At 42.7% G+C, this 25,369-nt stretch overlaps 1 protein-coding gene across 4 annotated transcripts in view; it reads right to left on the bottom strand.

Annotated features, from left to right (window-relative positions):
• ZNF516 (zinc finger protein 516) overlaps positions 1-24,964 on the bottom strand; it is a 106,104-nt gene extending 81,140 nt beyond the window's left edge. The window contains exon 1 of one of the 4 annotated variants that reach the window (XM_026100724.2): positions 24,570-24,964. The gene's annotated coding sequence lies outside the window, so the exon portion shown is untranslated. Of the gene's footprint in view, positions 1-20,527; positions 20,689-23,986; positions 24,417-24,569 lie in introns of those variants that run through there. The other 3 variants (XM_064507122.1, XM_026100721.2, XM_026100723.2) reach the window with 3 other exon arrangements.
• Between the last annotated feature and the right edge of the window lie 405 nt (positions 24,965-25,369).

Raw genomic sequence — 25,369 nt, 5'->3', positions numbered from 1 at the left:
AAAAAAGCTAGAGCAGTGGTTCATAGGAAAAAAAAAGATGTCTAAAAGCAGCGTATCACTTAAACATAAGAACAGCGACAAGAGACCAGACGAATGGCCCTAAGTTTAGAAGATGCAAAATAACTCAAAGGTAGGCAACAGCTTCTTTCCTTAAGAAGGTGTTTTCCTAACTTGATGCTTTTATTTGCCCTCTTATGCCATGAAGCACATGTCCTAACCACTTCATAAATTACCCTGAGTTGTAATGTTTTACCTTGATAACACCTTGCCAAGGGAGATCCATGGAGCAGATGTCTTTGAGAAGTCAGCTCACTCTTATTCCCAGCCACATGAGGGCACCTCTCTTGCTTCCTATGTAATTTGTGAGCCAATCTGACCTTTTTATTCAGACGCTATTCCAACATCATAAACTGTTATGCGTAATATTAGTTTTGAATGTAAGTTAAAACGCAAAGCGTTAGTAAAACAAAATTTAACTTTAACTTGAATCTAAAGCAGCCCTTCCTCAGCTGCCTACCTATAATGCTACAGAGATATTAAATCAGTTTTATAATACAGTAAATTTTATGTATTTATACACACAGGCACAAAATAGGTATTCAGATAGACAGAGTGAAGTGTAAATTGAAAATTTCAAAGTAGCCAAAGAGAGTTAGGCACCTAATTTTAAAGATTCCTCCGAAAACTTTGGCTGTGCTCTTACATGTCATCTCATTTGATTTTTTTTTGTATAAAGAGTAACCAGATAGTGTAGCGATAAGCAAACAACAATGCACACCTAGACAGGAAAAATCTCTTGGGGGGGGGCAGGAGGGGGGGGAGGCAGGAAGAGAGAGGGAGAAAGATACTGCAGAGTGAGTTTTTGAAGAAAATATGTTTCTGTCTACCTCTCACAGTGTAACGAATCCGTATTCAGTAAGCTTTAATTGCTACTTAGAAAATGCCCCATTTTGTCTGCAGAGCAAGCCAAAAAGTGTCCGAAACCGTTAAACTTCCAGGTATTACCCAGAAAGGCTATTTAAATGGATGCATAGTTCATCCTGTTTAAAATTTAATAACAATTAAATATTTTAGATTGTCTGAGGAAATCTATAATTTTCTGAGATCCACAGTTTGTCCATACTGAATGGCAGTATTATGGGATGCATTTAAAACTGCTATTTTATGAATGCATTTTCCAAAAAGATGTAGTCAAAACATTTCCACATGTTTTATTGTGTACCGCCTGAATAAAAATAAGTGATGCACATAAATTATAGTGTACTAAAGTGCTCTGCATGAGAGAAAGCCTGATCTGTCTCCTCATTCCACATAAAACAATTAAACTGCTCTGGATGGTAAAGTCAGCATTTCATAACTATAACTCTAAATTAAGGCTTTTGTGTTGCTATTTTTCAGGAAAACAGCATTTTTCACAATGAGAGAAAACTAACAAAATAATCTTACTAAACATTTATGAATGTATCCATTGTACCAAGGATGAAACATGTATAAAGCCAAAATCCATTCTATTTCCACATTACTGTTTTTCCTTCTACAGAAACAAAAGATGACCTAAAACGATTTTCCTTTTTGAAACTGAATGCAGAAGCTGGGCTGGGCTGTAAACATAGGCCTTCCAGATATTTTAAAATAAGTTATTAAGAAGTGAACAAAAAGAAACTTCAGTCATTAACTGAAACTTTATATGAGCCTCAATTCTGCAAACACTTATGCAACTGAGTAACTTCACACATAAAAATAATCCGATTAAGTCCAGTGGGGCTGCTCATATTTTCGAAGCTACTCATATGCATGTATTAAATGTTCATGGAATCACGTCACATGAGTTTAACAAAAAGTGAAATCAGAGATTTCAGTATGCAACTTCACAATTTCTTTCAAAAGGCAGCACGTTAAAACACTGTATCAAATTTTACTCATCTGCTCTAAGCAAAAACCCACAATATTTAAAATTCTTTAAAGAGGAATTTTTTAAATTGATGGGCAAATATTTTTCTAATTGTTAATTGGCTTTGGAGACATTAACTAGGTTACTAATTTAGATGAACACTTTTCAAGTCTCAGGTATCTCTATAAACCATCATATTTAAGTGCCTAATGAGGAGAGCTTGGTTTTCAAAGTGCTTATTACTGCAGTTCCGTTGCCTGCAATGGGATTTCTAAGTACTCAGCTCTTCTGAATATGGGAATACTTAATACCAGGGCACAGGACTGTAAATGTAGGAATCTGCACTTAGGCCATCCAGATTTTACAGCTTTTGTTTAAGTAATTTGTGCATTGTTCCAGAGAAGGTAAACTATCACACACAAAACTAGAAGTTATGACGCAGTAAAAGAAAAAACACACTCCTTTTCAGAGAATCATATGAAAGGATGCCAACAGGCATCTGGAGCTTTGATCTTCTTTTTAACAGACAATACTCATACAGTGAATGCAATGGCAGAAATATTCTTAACCCTCCACATATATTCAACCAACACTATGAGATGTCAGTGCCTTCTCAACAAGCATTAAATAAAGAATGACTTGACGTAAGAAGTCCTTTAATCCTTCCTATACTTTGTTGTCTTGTTGCACATATCGAAACCCTCCACATCATACTTTTCCCTGTATCTGTAGAGGGTGTTCTCTACAGTTTGGATGCAATAAGCTGCAGTTCATTTTTCAAATGTAGAATCAATACTATTAAGTGGAAATGTGGTTTTTTTTCCTTGTATGAATGCTTGTAACCATTATTGAATCATTTCTCATCTGCTATCTTGCATAATGTCAGTGTTTGTCCTTTCAAGTGTTTTCTTTATTTTTGCTGTATCTCCACCTTCAGAACCTGTGTCTAGACTCGGTTTTGGAGGCATATACTCATAGCAGTGTTATAAAATCACTTCTTTGGGCTCTTCATTTTGGGCTGTGTTAAACAAACAAAAAAATCACACCAAACAAAAAAACCCACTCCCTGATACTCATATTGATTTTCTTCTCCTCAATTTTAGGGTGTTACTGAGTCAGCTCCCAAATGAAACAAAGACTGGAAAGTTAACAGAAAACTGTTTGTATCTTGCAAGCTATTAAGTATTAAACATTTGTGTTTTAATTTGGAAGAATTATCTCTTATCAATACTACAGCCCTTTCAATCACTTATTTCCCAATGTAACACACCTATAACTGAAAGACAGATCAATACAAGCTTGATAATCACCAAACACAAATTGCCTGTTTATCGTATTGATCAGCAGCTTTTCCATTCGCAATAGTTTGAATGCATAGCAATCAGTTGGCAGTATAAACACCGTGCTGACAGAAAGAGAAGCTGGCTGGCTTTCACGTAACAACATGTCACTAGATACCGTGTCCATCAAAAGTTGACAATTTGGCAGATCAAGCTCTCTCTTCCATAATGTCATAATGACTTCGATTCACTTCTCCACAGTACCCAAAGGCTGTGATTTCATCAGCTATCCAAGCCTCTCTTTCCAAGAACCAGACTCTGTTTCTTAAGATTCATGACAACTCTATGTATTTCCTTAAAGTTTCCTAGCAGGCATAACAAGAATACTCAGAAACATGATGCTGTTATTACTTTCCTTACAAATTATACGAACAACAGAAGTTTCATTCAGTGACTGAAATTTCAAGTTAAAAAATGCAAACAGCAACAAGTTTCAAATACCTCATGCTAAAGAACAGAAACAAAAGAAGAAAACCTGATAAAAGCCACTGAGATAGCAATTTTTGCAAGCCTAAGGTAGGTAGGGGGTTGCAGAAAATTCTAACTGAAGATTAAAATGGCAGTGTTGGACATTAAGAGATTTATTTCTCTCTGTTGAGGACAGGAAACACCAGCATTAATCAAGGAAGCACGCCCTGGGTCAGAAGCGCAGAAAAAAGCCTGGCTTTAACTCAGCTCCACTTGCTAAGACGGTAAGACAAGGCAGCTGCGCACATTTAGGACAAAACTGGAAAAAACATGTATGTCAGTACCTGAGAGCAGTAAGATGGTGTCAACAAACAGATAATTCAGGGGTTTTCCCACAGTGATTCAGACATTGCAACTGGGGCAACAGTCATGTCATTCAACAGCTGAACTGAAATTTCTGCCAAAGTTTTGAAGGAAAAACGTTAAAAGATCCTAAACGTCACTGTACTACTATTGTAGCTGGGTTACCTGAAGATACTTGTACCTTCTCCTTTGCCACCTCCCAACTTTCTAAGATTGTCTCTGCTTGCCAACATAATTAGTTAAGTATTTTAATCTCTTTTAAACTTCATGAGCAGAACAAAACAGTTACATCAAGCCTGTCCTTCTGAAAGAAAACAAAGATTCAGAATGGAGAAACCAAGACACAGGTTTCTAAATACAATTTCTGTTTTCCACAGGAAGTATTTTCTTCTTGTAAAGTGGTAGCTAAACCTACACTTCTTGTAAAGTGTAGGTAGCAAAACCTACCCACCTGAAAGCGAAGACCAGGGGAGAGGAGGCAGTCTTTCCACCAGAAGACTTCAAAGCATTCCCCAACTCAAACAAAAATGTCTCAACACTTCTAGCTGAACTGAGCTGCAGCTGTATCACCTGCCCTGCTTTCTGGGTGCTACTGTGTTCAAGGAGCTTCACGCCACCGTGGTCTTCGCTGCTTCTCTACCACGACACTGCCTTCCACGGGACGCCCATCACTGCCGTGATGAGCTGAGACAAGACAACGTGGGGGAAGCGGGTATTTCATAATGCATTCGGTTGCTCTCAGGAAGCCTGACCCACAGGGCTTGGAAGGATGGATGAGGAATGCAAACTACAGCATTAGACACTTGAGCAACAAGCACAATTTAATGACAAGCTGCACAGAAATACACTATTTTGAATCACTTCAAATATCTTCCAGGCAGTGGAGTCAGCATAAACCAAATGATGCTTTCATTTCAGTTGGTACCACTGCAATGGTTACATCCTATACACAGAGGAAAAAATAATGTGATCTTATATGTTTAAAAAAATAAAACCAAATTCTCAGGTGGCTGCTAATAGTTTTTTTTTTTAACTAATTAAGGAAAACAACCCTAAAGTTTGTATAAACTACACACATCAGTATAAGGGATCTTTACCAGTATAAGGGATTCTGTATAAATACAGAATGTTTAAATTTTAATCCCCTGCCTTAATAGACAGATCTTGTTAATCTGAAGCAGTATGCAAACTTTTTGTTGCTGTTTCTATAATAACTGTAATACCTCTCCAGATTATTACATCACTAAGATAACAAACTCTATGAATTAACTCAAACATGCCTTTGCCATGATATACTAGTAACTACTACAGGACCCCTCACCTGTTAGTGCCACTAGGCTCACAGTGTCAGAAACCACAGAAAGAGTAACTAAGCATAGGACAAGTAAATCCAGCTGTACCTTGGTAATTATATAGCCTTGCCCATACCACATTTAAGAGCATGCTTGCCAGCTGCTACATCCTAACTAAATCCTTTCTTCCTTGCCCTTACAAAGTCATACAGGACATCTAGCGCGCTAACAAAACCTCTCGGCAGACCTTGTCTTCACAGGTATCAGTGTCACAACCACAAAAGAAACAAAACACAGGGACTAGAAAAGAACTCTCCTAGTATCAACTACACCACTTCACAGCAACCCGTGCAACCCTTTCCTTAAAAAAAGTGTACATCAGGCTGAGGAACAGACCAGGACCAAGATTTCTGTTATGGAGATCTGTCACCAACAGTCATGGTAGGGTGCCTTTTCTGTGCTCAACTGGATACTGGAAAAAAAAATGCCACCACCACATACACACTACTTTTGGCTGAGCAAGAGGGTGTATTTATTACTCTCTGAAGATGACCTTGGAGTCTGAACTTTGCTTTCAACACCAGAAAGCTTTTCTTTCGTGCAATGGGAAAGCTTCCATGTTCATATGTGCCTCTAGATATTGAAAATGTGATCTAGTGAACCCATCCATCTTGCTTATGAGCTTAGTGTTTTTATGTTTCCACTGAGACCATGCAAATATGTGACACTGCCAGTCTACGAAAAAGTAGGGAGGCTTGGGTGTACTGGGCACTGCAGTGAACACTGTTTTGAAAATGTTAAAACACCATTTTGGACTAGTCTAAACCTTTCAAACTTGCTAATATGAGTTCCTTCGCCTCAAACTTTCTAAACTACATTTGTCCTGTATTTAAAACTAACAGTGACACATCATTCTCTGATATGTTTTTAGGAAGAAGAGTTAGTTAATTTTTAATAAATAATTCTCACTGACTTGTTTCCCTCTGAGTCTTCCTACCGCACACCAGGGAACAAGAGTCATTTCTGCAGTGACACCACCAATCCCCTGAAAGCGCACACAAGCAAGAAGTGTCAAAAAAATGCTTCCTACAAGAAAAGCAGGAGGGAAATATCTGGCTGAAAGACATCTGTGTAGGGGTGGGGGCAAGGCAACCAAGGAAGAGAGCTCCGGCCAGCCTGACTGCAACCAGCGCTTCCGTGCTTCACCGCTTGTGCCACCCTGCTGGGGCACCTGGGGTAACCGAGAGAGATCGCACCTAAGGTTAGTGGCATGTTTATTTAAATCATTGTTTCATCTACCCAAATCAGCATTTTATCTTTCCTAAACCTTCTTTCACCTTTTCCTCACTGCTTTTGAGAAAAATTCACAACAAAAGCCCCCACTGCCGCTACTTAAGTTCCTGGTTGGGTAGTCACTGCAGACGCTCTTTGCTAGCCTGCAGGTTTCCAGGTGGAAATGTTGGTTAAGAGCTGGGCCCCTAGATGTGCAGCTGCCTGTACATTGCTATCGCGTTGTATACGTAACTATGCTTTTAAGTTGGACAGGCAAAAAACATTCAGGCCGGTGCCATGTTGAAGTTGACAGTGTCCCTTTGGATAAAGCGCAATGCTATCATTTGGGCTGCTCTTCCGACTGAGCATAAATTACAGCTGACATTGGGAATAATACTGAGCTCCTGAGCTTCTTGAAAAATACAGCCAGTAGGGAGCTGTAAGAAGTCGGGCACTTTATAGATACGAAAACGAAATCTGAGCTTCAAGTACTAAATCTATCACTCAGGGACACTGTGGATTTGCGACACTTCCAGGAGGACTCTGAATACATAAACTAATGGATGGATTATGCTGATCCAGAAATACAGCAGTTCTGTGCAGCAAACACAGAAGCTGTTTCTCCTGCTATTTAATGTAAATTACTTGTTTTTTCATCAGTTGTAAACACCCAAAAGAGAAGCAGTTTCCTCTCTTGAATAAACAAAGCAAATATTTGAACTCTAAAATCAGGAAATAGTGAATTGTTCATTGCCTCTGAAACTAAACTCCTGATTGTACAGACTGACCCACATGAGCAAATTTTGCAGTCAGTACAATAGGTTTCCAAGTGGCCACTGGCATCTGCCTATATGGATCAGCTCGCGAGATTAAGGACAAGCATTAAATTACAAGCTTTGTACTCATGGCAAGCGTGTTCATTTGAAAAAAAAAAAAAGTTGGATCCATTTTAACAATGGGAGCATGGCAATCCCATACAAAAACTTGAAAACCTATTGAATTTCAAGCTCACTTTAATATTAGTTTAAAAATATCAAATCAATAACATCCTTTAAAGTTTAACAAAACAGCTACATTTGTCCCTGGTTAAACTCTGCCAACACTGGAAATGAACCAGAGATTAATTTGGTTCAACAAATTTGGCTTTTAACCTGGACAGTAAAATTTACTTGTGTAAAAGCTCAGATCCCAACTGGCAATGTAAAGATGCCTTAGGGTACACTCTGGCTCTTGCCAGCACCACGTATCCAATAAATGTGACATTTTTCTCATGTGTAGAGGCGTATACTACCATGCTTACATTACAAAAAATGAACACAGATTTGCACAGATTACTATTATGAAGTTTGCTAATATATAACCTCAGCACTATAGAGGACTACAAACAGGTTAGTCCTGCAAAACTGGAGGCAGTAAAAAAGGGAAAATCTTTTCTTCTTTATCGAGGCAGGAGAAGCAGAAATACTGAACAACTGCAGGGTTCTTAAGTCACTATTAAATTGCATTCTTGCCTTTGGCATTAACTGTATTGTATGCTTACTGCTATTCCATCGAGCAAGTCCATTCCTTTAACGATATCTAACAAGGCATGCTTCTGTCATATTCAAGCTACTAGAAAAATACACAGAATCTCTGCATCTGCCTGAAGATGTCACAAGGACAACATTGTCTTGATTTCCCTGGTACCTAAACATGAATTTCAAGACACATACCATTTTTCTCTTAACAACTTACTTGTATTTTAAATAAAATATATTCACAGAATTTGTGCTTATTTGTCCTGCATACAGAGTGGAGCAACTTGACCAGACTTGCACCCCTGAAATCTCCACATTAGTGGGTGGCGACAGCATATTATCAAGGAGAATTTGATCCATAAAGGAAGCAAGGGGACAAAAAATGCATTACAGTGCACTGTCATATAAAGCATTCAAAGTGATTACACACCACCAAACAGACATTTTTACCTGCGATGTTATAGGCAATATGCTTGCTTGTTCAGTTTTAAACAGATTGCCAACATCAGTAACAGAAGTGAAAAGAGCAATTTGACATTTTCAAGTCATGGCCTGGCAATACATACACTTTCTTTTGTGTGCAGGGAATACCAAGCATTTGATTACTGAGCAGTGGTACCACCCTACGGGGCCACACTGGGCCACCACTGCTAACACTGGTGAACTCCAGAGAAAGTGTCTCTGAAGTCAGCAAGACTCCTCAGGTGAGTGGTAAGTGCTCACCAATGTCAGTAAGGATTATTCGGTGAGGGCTTTGAAGATTACATTTTGTAGGAGAGTGTGTGCGTGTACATGCACAAGAGTTGTACCACGATGTAAAAGCAATGAATTCATCACCAACCTACATGGCAGTACAGATTACAGAGAAATGTAATCTCAGAAAGTGAGATAAATGACCCCATTCTGTGACCTGGAGGGAGTCCTACCTATACCAGGACTAAACTTGACTCTGGGAGTGCAAGGGTTGAAACAAAGTATGCAGAGGCACAGGATATATTTCATTAACATCTCTCCTTCAGTTAGCTGGTTTTCTTTCCATCTTGCTACACTTCATACGCCACAGTGCATATTTAGCACACTGAATGCTAACCTCTGGCCTCGCATACGCCGATGCAAATTTAAATTAACGTGACTGAACTCAGTGGAGAAACACCAATAAAATTCAAAGTAATTGAGCAAGAATTAGTCTCTGCATTCAAAATGATACAAGTTCCTAAAGCAATGCAACTTCTATCATATTCTGACCAGCGCATAGTAGAAATTACAAAAACATTTAAGTGTCCACAGGATATGGCACTACTTTACTGACACCTGCATTGCTCAGAAAACACATAAAAGTGAGTTTTGCATCTGTGCATATTAACTACACCATACAGCTCTTACTAATACATTATGAAAACCAAAAAGTCCTCATTGGCATTTGAAAAGGCAGAACATCTTTGCACTGAAGGAAAACTGCATGGGTAATGCCTTACCACCTAGCGAGCACCACACTCATACAAATACCTCCATGCTGCCCCACAAGGCAAACCTTCTTCCCAGTTGCTCCTGTCTCTCCCGTGACTTTTCACTGTCAGACTTTACACCCTCTCTGTGAAAGATGCCTGAGGGACAGCCTACACATGAACTGCCTTGATTTTTCCAGGTAATTAGTAGGTTAATTCCCTGGACAACACAGATGTGCTAGCATTAGACAAGCACCTGAGCTCCCGCAGAGGAAGCGCAGAGCAGCACCCCACATGACGCTGCATCCCAGGAGCCACCGACAGCCTGGATGGAGCCCATGCTCCCCGCACAGACTCAGACCAGCCCCTGGGAGAGCAGAAAGCATTTCCACAGTGCAAGCACACACACAGAGCACTCGGTACCAGAAAGGCTGTTGCCAACTTTCTGCCAAGTGTTGTAGCTACACAGTCAAATGCCAGCTGAGGATCAAATGCTGAAGTTGGCTTCCCTCTTCTCCCGTAAAGCATGCAGTAAATGTAATTGTGATAACTTGTTATTGCAAAGAGGGTTATGATAATTAACAGACATTTATTAGCATTTAGCTTGACGGCAGATATGCTTTGAAGAATTTTAATGACCCATTAATTAATCCATATAACCATATGCACAGACAGAAGATACAATCAAGGCCAGGACTGGTTCTGGGTGTTTGCACACCACCCAGAACAACAGAACTAGATAATTGTTGCTACTGGGTGCCACCATATGACAACAGTTATGATTTATCAAGACTATATAATTATAGTCTTTTGCAAGTCTAAACCGCTGAGTTTGTGTCAAATAAAAGCAGATGCCTGGTGTGCTCCCACGCACCTTTACCTGATCTTCAGGTTGTGGTTTGGTTTATAAGATGACTGTTACTAAAACAAACTGATTAGTTTTACAAAGAACTTGCCAGGAACAACGGTTTGTCATCTTTTAAAAGAAAGTAACAGCTTAATGTTTGAAGCACTGTTAAGGAGATGTAACGAGGACATGCAGTAGTTTCTTCTTCCAATCTTTTGTAGTTTTGATCAGAGTTAAGGTAGTGATGGTAAAAGCCATGTGCAAACAATGCACTTTCAGGACAGATGCATGAGTATTCACAGCAAAGACAGGTGTGAACAAGACACTTCCTCATTATATATATATATTTTTTTTTTTTTCTGAATGTCTGGGTTTGGTGATACACATCTTCCACAAATCTAGATAGTTCTAACAAACTCTATCCATTCATAAGAATTTGTTCCCTTTTCTAAGGAAGTTTGTTGCCAGTGCTAAAAATTAATCTGCCTTAGGTGACTGTTACCAGACCACGTGCCATCCTCTGACCCTCCTCTGCCAACACCCCGGGTTTTCAGCACAGCTCCATTCTTCTCATAGTGCCCTTGCAACACTGTGATCATTCCCACTTCCTTCCTTAATGCAAACCTGCTCCACTTCATACTCCTCCTCCAAAAACTCATATGTTAAACATGCCACATCTACCCAGTCACGTCAAGTCTCCGCCACATTCAGGTTTTAACTGTTGACACTGTATCATGTTCAGAAGCGCACAGCGGCCAGGAAACAGTGATCACATAGTAAAGCAGATATGGAGGACAGAGAGGCAGGAAAAGGATCTATGATAAACTGCATGATTTGTGTAGTGGGATCCAAGTGTTAAGGTCCTTAAAGTAACTACACAAAAAGCCTTTGCATTATTTCACACAGGCATAAACATATGCTCAGCCCACCCCTTCTCCTCCTGCTTCATATCTCCTCTTCTTACTCCCCCTACCATTTTTTGTACTGAAATTTTTCACAGGACCCTTGCTGATGGAACAGTCTTATGCAGCGCTAGGCACTATACAAACACCAGATATCTCCCCATCCCGCTCCTACACAGCTCTTAACATTCTCCAAGTCCTTCTTGTGCTGCTGCAGGGATGGACAAGAGAACGAGGAAGGACTGCACCATGGGAAATAAAAATGAAGATGTTAGTTAGACCATTTTAAGCCATCCCCAGCAGTGAAATCCTGTAACTCTACACTGTGCACAGAGACTGAAGGGCTCCACAGCTGCCACCTTGGCCTTGCTGCTCATGAAGAAAAAACACCACCATAAAAAGAGCAACACAACTTCTACTACCTTAGACAGATTCCTGTCATGGTGACTTCAGATGAAAAGAACCACCAAAGACACCCACCTACAGAAACCAAGTGTCTCTAGGTACAGAGGAAACCTGTTCTCTGTGCTACAGGAGTCTTTCTGGACATCCATGAATCCTCCTCAAACACATATTTTTTCCCCATTATCTCTGGGTGGTCTTTTTACATCCTGCTTCCCTTTAAAGTAGTGTTCAGCTCCTCATAGCCTGCTCATTTTCTGCGTTTTCCTCTTCTCTAGCTTTCACACTGGCTGCTACCCACAGCAGCTCTTCACTGCCTCTATGGAGACCGACGCTGATGCCAGTTGTAAAACAGCTGAGAGGACTTTACGAGTCAACTAACTACTCTTGGCACCGCTCCGCTACCCCAAACGCAAGGGGTAGCCTTGTGGGTGCAGTTACACAAAAGGTGATCTATTCATCAGCAAAGTTCTCAGAGTGGCTGTAAGCCTACAGGAGAAAACTTCAAGTTATATCAGTTAAAATACATCAGACTCTAAAGGCATGAAAGCAAAGCAAGGGTGACTGTTTAAAGAGTATTTTTATGGCTCCTCTTTAAAATTGTTTATATTTTTTCCCACATCCATATACACCCAAAACCTATACAAATATTTTCCTTTTTAAAGATTACAGGGAAAGTATAATTATTGTGACACACCTGGAAATTTCATTTTGGATATTAGAATGTGAAAATGAGATTTCAGCATTCTACATACGGCTGTATTCTCCAAAGAGCAAAATACACTCAGCAAAGCAGAATAAAACCAATTTGTAAGAACAACAACAATCTGCTTCATGTCTAGCATCCTCTTAGCTATCAGACTCACACTTCTGACCATTTCATCCTTTATTCTTAAAAGTTAAACAGAGTTTAGTTTAAGGGAAAGTACATCTACATTAATGCCCTGAGAAAGAGCGGACTCGAACCAAACTAGATGAACTTCATCTTCCTACCATTGCCCCAGCCTGCTCAAAGCAGCTCATCTTTTACCGCCATTCATTATGCTCTGCTTCGTCTTCCATCCCCGGGAACTGCAAAACTCGCACGCTGTACCCAAAAGAGCAGTGTTAAGAGGATAACCATTTATCTTTCTCTGCCCTCTGGTGATGCAAGCCTTGACCCCAGGACACCAGTCTCAGAGCCCGCAGGAGGCTTTCACAAGCTTTTTGCAAAGGGAGAAAGGAGATAGGCTTTAAAAGGGTAAGGAATTAGCTTAATTTCTTACATCTCAAGGAGCCCATTTCTTTACCCTTTTCTCAGACTACCAGACCGGCCAGTGCCCTGTGGACTACCCATTTAACTAGTATCTTCCATTCCCCTTTCAAACTGGGTCAGCACTTCCCTTCTTACACTTCTTGGTCTCCTCCTCATTTTCCATCAGAGCCAAGCAAGTGAAAATAGTTACGAGGCTCTCCACCCATCTTTTCCCACTGCTCTAGATCTAGCTAAAAAGTTACAGAAATCTTCCTCATCTACCATTTCATTGCATTTCACTTGGAAAGTATAGAAAAGCCAATAAATATCAGTAGGTTATCTCAAGCTGTACACCAGCACAAGGTAGCAAAGGATGTGAAAGCAACGGCGTCTCCTGTGTTAGATAGCAGCAGATAAGAAAAATGTCTAAAGGACTCCTTCACGGCTCTCATCTTCTAGGAAAACGTGGAGGGAAAGCTCGGGTTTGCGAGGCTATGCCCAACTTACTTAGAGACAAACACGTGACCTGCAATACATAGACGGCAATTAAAAGATTTTGTTACATGGGGGAACATACGAAGAGAGTTCATTTGCAGATTAAATACGACACACAAAAGCCATCCGTCTATCACATACTGCAGCCCCCGCTTCGCCTAAGGGGGCCTCCGCGGAACGTGTCTCTCGTATCAGGGGACTAATCCCCCTTCTACACCGCGATAAAGAAGGGCAGTGGTCACCACCAAGCAGCCACAACTTTCTTAAACCTCCCACAATCATGCCTCTCCCTCCCACATCACCTATATTACTGTGATTAAAAAAAATGCACTAAGGTCTTCACTGAAACAGTAAGAGACACAAGAGCAAACAATTCAGCAACAGGCATTTAAATAAGCACTTAGGTGGCCTGCATGAATTTTATGGATTGCGCTATCGCCTTTGCTCCATTTTTCAGACCATTTACAAGCCAAGCCATGCCATGCCTTTACAATGCCCTGGCCCCTTAGACATCCACTTCACAACATTAAAATCTGGGAGAAGAGGTTTGCCTAGAAGACAGTTTTGAGCTCTGGATGCTTGAGCTACAGATACCTTTCTTTTAGGTATGTGAAACTTCAAACTGTGAAATATTAGCAATCCTAGCCTTTTGCACTACTTACTTTCATGGTACAAATATAAGGCAACCTATGATCCCTAATCAACCCAGAAAATAAATGACTGATAAACCAATCTGCTTGTAACCCCATTAACAGATTCTGGCTTCTGTATCAACAGGGTAATTTGCTGAGACTATTTTTAATCCCTACTGCTAAACCATTAATCCCATAACTTCCACATAGTATTTTTTCCTCTAAATTTACCCAAGATTTACCTGCAAATTTGCAACTCATTTAAAAAAAAAAAAAACTAGCTAAATAAATAACATTTGCAAATATATACTTCCTGGCACGGAGAAGTGAGAGACTCCAATTACTCGGTCAATCCCTTTAAAGCCATTACTTTCTAATTGGAAGAAGTCATTCAGAAGTGAAGCCGCGTGTCTGGCAAGTCATATGACACCTGGTATGTACCATTCATGATAACATGAACTCTCCAATATGCTTGCCACAAAAAGAGGTAGTAAATTATTTCATCATACCACTTACAGCCATGATTCTCTCTACTAAGATCAGTTTGAATTTAAGAGGACCAGGGTTATCAACAATAATTTTAAAGTTTTCTCAAACTGGCATTATAACATTCTCAAAGTATCACTATTAATATAAATTATGCATTGAATATCATAGCTTTCATTACAGAGGTAAAATTCATTGGAGAGTGGTGAAGGAAGGTAGACAGACCAAATCTAATTAAAGTATTTATTTATAGTTTTCTTATAGCTTTTCTCAGAATTGATGAACACAATTCTCTAAAATGGTCTTAAAATAAGCATTCATACAGCCATTAAATACATTGTCAAGAAAGTATTCTGTTAATCAACTACAGGTTCAGTTATATACAGAACACTGCAAAGGAGCTGATGTGAAAGCACATAAGACTGGTAGTTTATTCAAGGATATATCAATGTGACAGCGTAACAATCTGGAGGGCAGACCTTTGATTTCAGCTAAGCAGCTACACACTGGAGGAAAAAATGTATTTAATGTTGGAAGGGTGGTGTCTACTGTTCCTTTCGACTTCTATAAATCATAACATTTGCCTTTTCCAATTGTTACAAATCAGTATTCAAATATCACACTGAAATTAGGAGCTAAGCAGTTTTTAAGAAGCACAGTTACAGACACTTAACATCTGAATAGCTTTGCTGGAATATTTTGCTGTTCCAAAGTAAAAAGACAGGCTGATACGAGACAGATGGTGAGCAACTGGTATCTCACCAAGGACTGCCACCGACTGCTGGAACTTCTCACACAATGCACTGTATGGAGCTAACTCTTCCAACGTACTGCAGATCTCGGGACTTCTGATTAAAGCTCCATCTCCCGAAACCAAGAAATCCCAAATATGCATACTTACCATTGCAAAGTGGGGAAAAAAGCCTAAAAATACAAGTCCTAAGGGCTCAAAAACCTAAGGGAAAATAAAAGAAGTCAATCCTTGGGCGACCTGATTCATGGTTTTATCATACTTGTGGCTGCTAATACTAGTACCAGCTCACCAATACACATGCCTCACAGTCTACTTCAAGGGAAGCCAGAATACACCAATTAAAATATGCAGAGCCTGTGACAACACTGGGAAGTGAAAAAAGAAAAAAAAGTCTCTCCAAGCACATCCTCAACCATCAAAGGAGCAGCTCCAGTTTCAGCCAGCAGAGATCGTAACACCTCGTCCCGCAACTCTTTATGACTTTTCGTGTCCCTGGCTGTTGTTCATAACTCTTCCCACAAAATCATTTCAACATTCGGAGCTGACCTATTTCTTAAGGAAACTATTTGAGAAGGGAAAAAAATTGCTTACTCATGAACCTGGTATCTCTGTAACAATGAGGCAAAACAGCTAAAGACACGGTAACATTGCACAACCTTAAATGCATCATTTATTGTACTAGATGTCTGAAAAAGTACATTTTGAAACACTAAATAAATCAGAGCTTAAATGTGACTCGTTGTCAGTTCATACAATAGGGGTTAAATGCTACCACATGGTGAGCGAACACACGTTACCCTTTTTAAAAACAAAGAACATAAAAATTTCTTTCGCAAGCCTGTTTTCAAGAAGTAAGTGTGATTATTTTAAAGCTAAGCAGCAATAGGGACCAAAACACTCGTGAACACCTCAGTTTCCATCAGTCTCCCTCTCAGTATTTCCTGAAAACTAACACCACTTCAGTGCTCACCATCTTCTAAAGAAGCGAAGAATAAAATTACTACTAAGGCAGCTTTATCAGTGCAGCAAGGAAACATGAGCATTTCCATACAGTGTAAAAACAACAAGCCAACTCACTGTTCTTCCCTTCGTTTACCCATTTAAGAAGAAAAGCATATGTGTGTTTGGAGGACATTAAAACTCGCTGACATATGATCTGATTTGCAGCAAACATTGCAGCCGGAACTGCCTGACGCAGAGGTCTCGTTTTTTCTGCACCCCCTCTAGTAATGTCATGAAACACAGTTTCATTAGACTCCCAACCAAAAAAAAAAAAAAAAAAAAAAAAAGAACGAACGAACCAAAGCAAACATACATGACATAAATTCAGAATAGCTGGAGCAAATGTTGTTGGTTTGGAAACTGACTGTCCCTCTCTGCAGAGTATTTGTTTTTATCATTATACTATAAACTAAACATGTCAGGATTCTAAAAATAGCTACAAATTGTAATTACATATGCTTTGTAGTTTCTATTTTACTTTGAAACAAAGATTAAAAGCTAGATCATTTTAGAAACTGTCCTTAAAAATTTGGGGAGCCACAAAATTATCCTACTTTGCAATTTGGAGTATACTGCTGGAAAACATTTCTTTTGAGACATAAATACAACAGTCATAACATGGGTAGACAAGGTCCAACACCATACAGCAAGATGGCAAGAAAATGGAAAGAACAAAGAAGAAACTTTTTTGGAGTGCCTGATTACTCATGTAATACTATAAGCTTTAATTAGGAGCTAAGTGCCATGCGCTAAATTCCACCCCACATACAGCCCTGTAAATTCAGAGCAACTCTACTGAAGTTACCTTGGCTTTATGCTGCTTGTACAACAGCAACATCTTGCCTATGGTTTCTATACCAGTCCATAATAAAACATGGATTTTGTTGAACAAGTGTTAACTATATGATACTCTGCTGACACGAGTCTTTTCAATAAGCACTTATTTTAATAAAAGGTTAGCAAAAAATGGATTTTAAATAGTCATAAGAATGTAAGTAATTTTGAGTCCACAGTTAAAGTCTCTGTTCATTCATGCTGTAGGATTTTAAACAGTTTGCAACATTGACTTCAGTAACAAACCTAAACATGTGACTTTATCATCATGTAAATAGCTACTTTCCCAGTATCCCTGTGCAACACACAGTATTCAAGATGTTAGCTCACAACTGAGAGGCAGTAAACAAACTAATTATCTTATAGCAGTTAAGCGCTACTGCTATAAAATACCTGCTAGAACTTATTAGGCAATAAATAGTTTGGCAGCAACTTAAGAGATATGCGTATTGTCCATCCACGCACTGATTTAATCTCCAAACATATGCCTAATACCCCGAGTCTGTTTGCATATGAAGTGTTGCCGTAATACAGCTTCTGGAATGTAAAGAGAAACTGCTAACATGAAATGTGTAACAATGTTGATGGGGCTCTGCAGATAACTAAGAAGTAAACAATATCAAAAAATGAATAATCAGTGTTGAGTAATTGTCACCACAAAAAAAGCTCAGTGGCTTCAAATAGCAAAGCAGGTTCAGCAGATCAGGAGAGGGAACATTTGCTGACTAACAGGTAATGAAAGTAAACATTTGCACTGAAGTCATCATCCTAATGAAAGCAATGGCAATGTTAACTACCTGGACCATAATCCACTAGCGTGTTTTAATGCAGACTTGCTAACATAGAATTTACTAAAATCACTTTTGCTGGAAAAGGAAAGGAACTGTCACTTACTTTTAATGTCAGAATTACAAACAAAAAATGTTACTCTTTGTTATGTCATTGTAACTCCCAAATACTGTATTGATGATGCCCACTGAGTTACTGTGCAGTTACAGTGGGTAACTGAAAAAACAGAATTTTGCCTTAAGTGATTGAGTCATAACAGCTTTATCCTAGCACTGAATTATATAAACATTTGCAGCATGTAAGATGTCTGCTTTGAAAACGCAATGTTGCTCTAAGGTTCAAATATTTATATTGCAGATATCTAATCAAATAAACGTGGCTTTCTGCTGTTTTTGCCATGCAGTGATTAATTATCTGGATGAAGTTTATGGCTTCAGAAAAAAAAACAAAGAATAACACTGAAGTAAGCTTTAGCTGCTAAACTATCAATATTCTTAAGGATTTCAGTCTCTGCTATTCAGATACAGAGGCCGTAATTCCACCCTGAGATACCCTCATGTACCTCCTGGGAAAGTCAATGGGAACAACGAGCCTGTTTATTAGGGGACAACATGGTGTTCACAAGCAACAAGTTGATCTATGGGAAGGCTGTATACCCTTTTACCCAACTGAGGAGCACTGCACAATTATGAAAAACAGTAGTTCATTTCCTTAAGTTTTGTTTCTGTGCAGAAATCTAATGTCTATTCAGGCCTAGAAGGTACACATCTACAAATTCATACTTGTGTCTCAAAAACTTAAACTGGCATATTTCACAAGCAAAATTTGCAAGCTCGGACTAGTTCCTTCCTGCAAAATGTAATCACTTTGTATTTCAGCTTTCTATGTTGAAGACTTTAAGAAACAACACGGTCAAACACAGTTTTCCTGTTAAGAGTAGGCATCTACAAACTTTGCCACTGGTCTCACAAAGGCTTATGCAGTTGCCCATTTTACATACTGCGTGTGTTCCCAAAAAGTCCTGGAAGTACTTGGCCAAGCATGAATTTAAGTCTTTACAGAAGTGAGGTCTTTCAAAGTTATTACTGCCTGGTTTGGGATTAGACCTTTTATAAGCATGCTAAATATAGACCCCTCCGTCAGTAGAAGGGATCTCAGTCTAAAACTCACCAGTCGAGATCACTGGTGGCTATACACCAGTTAACTCAGCTGAAGTCACCAAGTCGAGACCTTCACAAAAAATCCAAATAAATAGACTACCCGCAGTTTACAAGAGTTAGCAACTACACCATTCAGCTAGTTACACTCTTCCACGCTGTCCCCCATGGTATTAGCTATGCAAGCTCCCACATTAAGGAACATGTTGAAAGGTTCCCATTTTGCAGTCAACTGAAGCAAACTTCCCTGCTTTTGAGGCAGATCTGTAAAATGTTAACACATAAATACCTTTCTTTGCTAAAAGGAAGGATGACTGCACTTAAAGGCAGCTAAATAGGCAGAGATTTGGAATGATGGCACAATCATTTTCACCTCTTCAGCGAGTACTTTTGTACTGATAATTGGTATTATTAAATCTTGGTGACAGCACGATACTATGGCCATCTATAAAAACATATGATGAACCTAATTTTTAAAGCAAAGACATTAGTCACCGTCACAGGAAAACTTTAATCTATAAAAGATAAATGTCGCTGCTACTGCTCCATTCCAGCCAGCTGCGGTGTTACTGAGCTCACTTGCACACAACAATAGGTAGCTTTCATGTTAGTGATGTAAACTATTTTCTTTTCTATGATGTACTGAGAAACAGTCGTCCATATTTATAAAGGGACTGCATGCAGCTCTTGATGCATATTTTATCGTGTACAGCATTTTGGAAGGTCACACTAAGCTTAGACAGAAGCCATGCTAACAAATACCACTCCCCTCTCTATATGCGTTGGATATCCTTCCATTACATCACTCATTGTTTTAAGATGATGTTATTCCTAACGATACTTAATTTTCTCTTTTCCTTTTTTTGTAAGCATTATCTTTGCATATTAAACTAATAGTTTAGAGAAGGGGTTATAATGCCCTATTATTCACACAGGCCAGGTAGCACTTCTCAGCTAACCAGATATCACTTCTACATCACTGGGAACTGTAGGAACTAAAGTCTTGAAAATTAACACCAGGAAAGAATCATTAGAGATAACCGAAAGATACCTGACCTCCCCAATCAGTAAAGGTGCACGCGATGACAGTAACACACAGCAGAGCAGCTCTCCACGCAAATCGCTTTATTATACGCAGCTTATTCAAGATGGCTATGGCAGTTACTCTTGTGAAACTGAAGATGTCTCCTTGAACCGCAACACTAATTACACCACAGGTGCTCCCACACAACTTCGCCTTCCCGTTTCACCGGGGGAAAAGCTCAGAAAACCACCGCTGCCCATCTCTCCCCAGCGCCTGGCGAAGCACGCTCAGGTACGCACGCACCGGCATAGCAGGATAGCTTATTTCAGGTTTTGTTTTGACACCGCTGAAGGACATGTTGACAGAAAACAAAGCAACAATGCTCACAGAAGACACTACTTTTCCCCGCCGCTAACCCAAGCAGCCTTACGCCCGCCTTACCTCGCTATAACAGCGCAACTTCTGCGGCGCCCGTCTGCTGGGCCAGCACCTCCGCCCCCCGCAGCGGCCGGCCCAGCCCCGGTGCTGCCCCTAAAGCGCTTTAAATGCAGCTATTTCGGGCTCCGCCACGCCCGGCCGTCACCACCGGCGGCCACGAGCCGCGGTGCGGGGGGGGGCGGGAGGGGCCCCGCGGAGCGGCGCTGCGCGGCCGCGGATCGCCGCCCCGGCCTGTGCGGCGGCTGCCAAACTCCTCCCTCCCTCGGGGCCGGCCCAGGTGCAAGCCCCGGCCCCGCACGCACACACACAACACATACTACACACCACAACACACCCCACCCGTCCCGCCTCCCCTCGGGGGCAGGAAAGCACCTGCAGGTCGCTGCCCGCCCTCAGGGCCAGCATCCCACCTTGGTCCCCTGTGGGCGACATGGGGCTCCTCGGTGCCGCTCCCCCGCCCCAATAAAGCTCTCTTCTATTACCCCCTGCCCCACAGCAGGAGGGGGGGCACAAAGGAAACCCGACAGGAGAGCTAGGAAAAGTGGACCCCCAAAAGCAACCCATGTTTTTGCTGTTGAGTTTCTGCTTAAAATCATGCTCTTCTTTGGGGGGGAGCGGGGCGGCAACCAAATATATGGTTGCCAAGCCGAGTTAATGAAAAACCCTTTCGCTGTTAACTCATTTAGTGCAACAAGCATGAAATAAAGTCCATGGCATCGTGCCAAAGCACCGAGGATCTTCACTGAGTAGACTTCTGGGACCTCTCCGAGACTACAGAGAAGCCAGCCCAAAGCAAAACAGGCAGTTGTCACAGAAGAAAAAAAGGTGCCATGTAGCTGCCCGGCCTCTGTGGCACACAGCCGCTCTCCAAAATAAACACGGGCAGCAGCGACCTGCGAAGCGCCCAGGTGCCCACACCGTGAGGAAGCGCTCGGCTGCAGCCCAGGCCCCGCCGCGGGGCAGGCCGGGTTGGGGCATCCCATCGGAGCGAAGGCGGGTGGTGGTCAAGCTGAGCACAAAACGTTCATGACGGGCGCTCCTCCAGTCAATGTGCCCATTGTGCAGTTCAAAAATGACCATTATTCACAGGATTCAGAGCCCGTTGGTCAGCAGCACTTCTATTCCAGCAGGTGCGGAGGTTTAAAAGGGAGGATTTGCGCCCAACTACATTTTAAGTGGCGAGCAGACAAAAGTCGGACGTGCCATCGGCTTGCCCCCTGCTCCTATCCTAGGAGGCCCCAGAATTTTGGAGATGCACTGAAATGAATCAATCCACCTCAAAATCGGTAGCCCAAGGCGATTTTCAGAAGGGCACTTTTGCAGTCACTTCAAAAAAAAAGAAAAAGAAAAAAGAGAAAGAAAGCCATTTACAGCGAAACCGCGAAGGGCGGCACGCAGCAGCGCCGGACAGAGGATGCGCATAGCGCGGGGGTTTCGGCGTGCCCCCCCCGCGCACACACACACGAACCGGCTTCACACGCGGTGGCCGCGCGCCCCCCCGCGCAGGGGGGCGGGCGGGGGCCGCCCCGACGGGGCGGGCGCCGGTGGCTAGGGCCGCCCCCGCGGGGCGGGGGCCCCGCGCCGTGTCCCGTCCCGTGTGCCCCCCCCGCGCCGTCCCTCCGCCTCCACCCGTGCCGCCGCACCGCGCCCCGCCGCGGAAACTTCGCACGGAAGGAGGTGGCCTCCCCGACGGGGAAGCGCGGCCGGGCCGCGGGGCGAGCCGCAGGGGGAGGAGATGGGGAGCACCTCGCGGGGGGGAGGAGGAGGAAGAGAAGCGGAGGGGGAGGCGGGAGAGTTGCGCCTCTCCCCAAAAAAGGGACTTTGACCTTACGCTGATCTCCGACGGTCCCCGAATTACTTATTTTTGTCCCGGGTCAGACAATAACGCACGGCGGCAGCATCTAATGTATGAACTCATCAGCCTAATTTCATTATTTAATCATGCGCCCAGCAATCGTGTTTCCTTAAGAAAGGACTGACCTATTTTTGGCTGGAGATAAACGATCATGTTAACAGATGTTAATCTTGTAATCTGTTTTTCCTGTAAGCACTTCACATACCCGCGTTTCAGACATTAAAAAAAAAAATATTTCCCAAACGACTTGACGTCACGATTCGGTTCTTATAAAAAAAATCTCGCAACGGTTTCAAAGACATTAAATCTTTTCCACTTTATAAATGCTGATTTGTTCTGCCTCAACTCCCACAGGCTTTTATTTGCATTTCAAATTCCACAGGTTACACCAGTCGCCTTTTCAGAAAATGTAAACCAACAATAAGGCAGCAAATGTGGGTTGGGGGGGAGGGGAATCGTACATCTGGATTAAATAAAGACCAGAATTAATGTTTAGAAAGTAGTCTCAGTAAATCTATATTTGCACGTCTAGTGCCCAAATCCTCCTTATCTACACACGTAACGTAATGAATAAGCTATGGGCACACAATGCACATTCCCCAGAAGATACTTGTCTACTGCTGGGAGCTTATTAACGCTCGTAATAAATGGTGCTGACTCCTAACCAACACTTTTGAGCTTAAAATACAGGGTTTGTCTACAGTAGTTAATTGCAGAGGTTAGCTGGTTTTAGAGCAAAAACAACGGCTGACTGTCATTCTCCACAAGCCTCCACACACGTACTGCCTACTTTAATACCCCACCTTGTTCGCTTATACCCGTACAAACTTTCCTCAACTTGTCCAAGTACTTTATTCACATTACGATCGCAACTAGACGGTATGCTAATTATCACTGAAGATAGTAGCGGGGGGAGGGAGGAAAGACGAGGAGGAGGAGGAAAGCTTTTATAGCACAAAATGTCTGGAACTGCATTATTTCTATTCTTCTTTTCTCTCTCTCTCCCCCCTCCCTTAGCCCCCCTCCCTTCTTTTTTAACATATACATTAAACTCCCTCCCTCTCTCCCCACCCCACCCGCATCAAATGGGCTATTTTCCTCTCCTGGAAATAACTGCTACCGAGACATTGTCCTTCAAGCCCTTCTCACTGTCTATACAAAAAGAACTGTTTTCTCTAGCCACCCACCCCCAACTTCCTTTAATAAAGTGTACTTCTTTAATGTGGATCATTCAGTTATGTGCCTGCAACTGATAGGAGAGTAACTAAAAAACAAGGGGAAAACACATACACATACTAGGCACCAGTCATTTCATGCACACGCTCAATCAATACTATCAGAGAAAAAAAACCCACTTAATAATTTAAGTGGCTACTCGGGGCTCGAAGGCTTGAAGACCCATCACCCACCTTCATTAGCCAAAGCATTTTACTTTAAAGTAAGCCAATTTGCTCTTTGTTTCTTAATGGATTAATACAGCGTGTCCCCCCCTCTCGCCTTTGACGAAGTGTACAAAGCCAAAAGACTCGCAGAGCCCATAAATCCCCCCAACAGCACCGCCACTGCAGTAAAAACGCTCTCCTCCGCGCGAAGCAGCGCAAAGTTACCATTTTGGGGCCGCTCCGATGACCGGGGGCAGGTCGCCCGAGACTCGCCACCGCGAAGTTTTTCCCACGGGCGCCGCGCGGCCCCCGCCCCACGGGGCCGACCCCCCCGGCCTCACCTCCGCCGCCGCCGCCGGCACCGTTTGGGGAGGGACGCGCCGAGGCAACCAGCAACCTGAAGGTGAAACCATGCGCCGCATGCGATCGGCAGCGTGCTGCACATGATCCGCCGAGCGGCTCCACTGGCGCGGCCGGGGGCGGCCCGCGGCCCCGCCGCGCCCCGCGCCCGCGCCCGCCCCCGCCCGCGCCGCGCCCCGCGCCCCGCCCGCGCCGCCGCGGCCGCCGCGCGTCCCCCGGCGGCCGCAATGGTCTGGCCGGTGCGGAGCGCGCGCTGCCCACTATTGTCTCGGCGGCACGAAGTTGGCCTGCGGCGCGGGGGGGCGGGGGGGGCGGCTCCCACCGCGCCGCCCCCCGGAGCAGCCCCACGCGAGGCGGCAGCGCCGGGGCGGCCGCGCACACGCGCGCAGGGCCGCGGGGCCACGCCAAGTTGCGCTCCGGCCGCTCGCTGCCCCCCGCTCCCACTTACCTTCGCTGCGAGAGGTACGCGCTGGAGTTGCCCCAGATGCATGTCTATTGGAAACTTTTCTCTCTCTTTTTTTTTGCAAATTCCACTGGTAAAATATTTATGGATGTATTGAAATGCGCAGAAACAACAACATTAAAGCCCTCAATCAAGATCAAAGAGTAATACTGTTCAACAGCCACACTGGGGAAGTTGAAAGACCTCCGAACAAATCAATCTGCCATATGGCTGAAAAAAAAAGAAAGAAAGAAAAAGCTTCTATGTCTTTAAAGTTAAATTCTTATTTTCCTGTGTGTTTGCGAAGCTCAGTTTAATCACGCCAAATATGTGTGCCATAGGCGATTGGAATATGTTTGGTCTATGGCTGGAAACCCTAATTTAATCTGCTAAAGCTTGGTACTAGACATCAAGGGTGTGGAGGCCTTCCCCCCCCCCCCCCCCTTCTTTCTTTGTCTAGTAATGTGCGATGACGTAGAATTGACTCGGAGGACTTTTGGGGAGGGAGGGTCGCTGTTATCTCGACGCCCTGGAGGGCTGCGGGCCCTAGCAGCGGGGTGGCGGCCCGGGGCGCCCCGACCCCCCCGCCGCCGCCCGGCCGGGCTCCGCCTGCTCCCCTCCCGCGCCTGCTTGCACTTGCGACAGAAGCTACTGCAGCTCCGTTTGCAGAAAGAAGAAAAAAAAAAAGCGGGGGGGGGGGGGGGGAGAGAAGTCTTTAAACTCTGCCATTTCCAGCGCTTTTTAGCAAAACCCTTGGAATAAAGAAAAGGGGCGGGGGGGGGGGAGCGAGCAAGAGGAAAGTTGGT

The sequence above is a fragment of the Dromaius novaehollandiae genome, chromosome 2, assembly GCF_036370855.1.
Source record: "Dromaius novaehollandiae isolate bDroNov1 chromosome 2, bDroNov1.hap1, whole genome shotgun sequence".
Taxonomy (NCBI): Eukaryota; Metazoa; Chordata; class Aves; order Casuariiformes; family Dromaiidae; genus Dromaius; species Dromaius novaehollandiae.
The sequence above is the reverse complement of the archived record's forward strand: the minus strand, read 5'-3'. Positions and strand labels throughout refer to the sequence as shown.